At 45.7% G+C, this 2,726-nt stretch overlaps 1 pseudogene; it reads left to right on the top strand.

Annotated features, from left to right (window-relative positions):
• The first annotated feature begins 1,514 nt into the window (after window positions 1-1,514).
• LOC126164289 (5S ribosomal RNA) lies at window positions 1,515-1,631 on the top strand (annotated as a pseudogene).
• Window positions 1,632-2,726: the final 1,095 nt, after the last annotated feature.

Below are 2,726 nucleotides of genomic sequence, written 5' to 3'. Positions count from 1 at the left end.
ATACTTTTTCTTCTTTTATATACTTAAATTTTATACGTTAATGTAATTATTTTTGTTTGTTTGCTAAAAACCTGCAGTAACGAAATTGTCAACTATATATAACACCGCACTTGCAGGAAAAATAAATTGTATCAAAAAATAAATAAATATGTAAAAACCCTACGGCTGAAAAGGGACGCCAGCATGCCCTCAAACAGCCCGCTTTCCTCCTTCAGAGGAAGGAATGAAAAGTGAAAAAAAAAAAAAACGTCAGGAGCTCAGTTTGTCAGTGCACCTGACGATGGCGACAAGTCTGATCGCCGGAATATTGTGCCCGTTGGACACTATGAACCGGCAGTACACCCGTGGATTGTTCGAGCATGTTCGCGCTTTCTTTTAACATGCAACTCATCTCAAACTCCTACGGGCTCCCCTGAGTGTAACTCACTCACACCCTTTAGTCCATCGTTGTAAAGTCGCTCACATCCATCCACCCCACTTGCCCTTTCTCAATCATTCAACCCACCTAATTGTCATTATATCTTTGTGTCTCTCAGTCATCGTCTCCTGTGTCACAGCCACAATCCCCCTAGTTCTGCCCTACTGTTACAGTTTCCTCCCTCTCGCTCTCTCTTAACGCTAATATCTCATTCCTTTCTTCCTAACGTTGCTGCCTCTTCTCACTGTCACTATCTCTCTCTTTCTCGTTGTCATTGTCACTTACTGTCTCTCATTATCACTGGCTCTCACCCGCTTCCACTTCCTATTTCTCTGTATTTCTCCCCCACGAAAGAGGAAAGTCGACCGAGTGATATACATGACGTGTAATACCCCAACCGATATTGAGAACAGAGTAAAAGACTCGGAGATATTACTTTTCAGAACGGCCTCGTATGATGGTAGACGTTGCATACTTCGGGCATCGATCTTCTTATAGACAAACGAATTTGTATTAACTTCTGCTCCTCTACATTGCTATGTCTTTGTTTAACAGAGAGTGCAACAGTCTGTGTCTCCTCAACATTTTTCTAATTTTGTTACTAAACCACGGTAGGCCTTTACCGAACGTAATCTACTTAGCCATCACAGAGGGCAGATTATCAAAGAGTTTTATAAGCTGAGTGTTGCATTTCTTTCTCCGCCGAAGTTAAATCACCGGAGGGAAGCAGGGATCATTTTTCCTTCTAGTATTGTATTGATGAACATTGCTCCCAAACTGCAGTTACTTGTTGACAACAAATTTCTGAGAGCAGCGCACTTAATTCATAATACAGGACGTGTAAAACAGATTTGTCCTATTTCATAAGGCTATATCTTCTACATGAACTAAGATAGAATCTTGGAGTAAATTTTAACTTACGCACCGAAACTAAAGGTCTACCTGGGGGCCAGGTGTTAAGTCTCCGGTTTATCCTGTTGTTGGTAGCAGTCACGTTTTTGCAGCTAGCTTGATCGTTCATTGCCCAATGTGTGCCGAGTCAAGATTGCGACAACACAGCAGCAAATAAGTTTTGCGTTCTCCCTTTCAAGAGGGCGCCAACGGCCTTGCCGCAGTGGGAACACCGGTTCCCGTCAGATCACCGAAGTTAAGCGCTGTCGGGCTGGGCTAGTACTTGGATGGGTGACCATCCGTCTGCCGAGCGCTGCTGGCAAGCGGCAAACTGAGGAGCTACTTGACTGAGAAGTATCAGCTATGGTCTCGTAAACTGACAAAACGACCCGGAGAGCGGAGTGGTGACCTCATGCCCTTCCACATCTGCTTACAGTGACGCCTATGGGTCAGGATGCCACGGCGGCCGGTCGGTCCCCTTGGGCCTTGTAGGCCTGATCGCTCGGAGTTTAGTTCAGTTTTCAATAGAGGCAACTCAGTTAACACAGTGCGGGGTGACATTTCGTCCTACATCGTAAGAGGCTTATGGCTCTGGCACTGCATGACAGACTTCCTAGCTCGCCCCTCACGTTATTTCGTTTCTTGTGAGGTTTGCGAAAGACTGTGTCTGTTAACTCCCCTTTCAGCGTATTTGGAGGGATATCGACGCTGCAGTGCAACAGCAGTGAATGCAGTAACGACAAACATGCTCGCTGAAGTATGGGATGGGTTTGATGTAGTCTGAAGGTTTCTCGTTCGTCCGGTGGAGGCCATACAGGCATTTTTTTAAAGATAAATGCGTACTTTTGTCCTTAACATAATTGCAAAAAAGTATCCGAAGGTTATACACTGCCGGAAAAAATATAACACGCTCAAGGACAAGGTCATTTTATTAGCGAGTGCGGTGACGGTTACTTCGTCATTGCAGGAGTACGCGATATCACATTCAGACCAAATGAAACATACATGTCAGAGTAAAGGATGCTCAAACAGTCGCATCAATACACAGTATCCACGGAGGCGTGTATTCTCACATGCAAACGATCATAAAGGATCCAAATGGCATCCTGCGATAGATTTTTCCCAGCATCTTGCACCTTTTGTTGCAATTCGACAATGGATCTTGCATGCCCTGGAGAACGAGATGTGGTGGTCTTGTTGGCCAGAGCAGTTGCTGTACCCCGCGAAGACTACGTTGCGTTGCTGTAGTCATATATGGACTTGCACTTCCTTTCTTTCTTTCTTCCGCTTACGCCATAGTCCCGCAGCGATCGCAGGGTCGGCGTGGTTACAACGGATTCGGCAGTGTTAGTGTTAGGGATGGCCGGATACCCTTCCTGCCACCACTCCGTACCCCCCAGGACGGAATCAGTGTACC

This window comes from Schistocerca cancellata, chromosome 2 (genome assembly GCF_023864275.1).
Source record: "Schistocerca cancellata isolate TAMUIC-IGC-003103 chromosome 2, iqSchCanc2.1, whole genome shotgun sequence".
Taxonomy (NCBI): Eukaryota; Metazoa; Arthropoda; class Insecta; order Orthoptera; family Acrididae; genus Schistocerca; species Schistocerca cancellata.
Note: the sequence above shows the minus strand (reverse complement) of the source record. Positions and strands in the feature narration are given on the sequence as shown.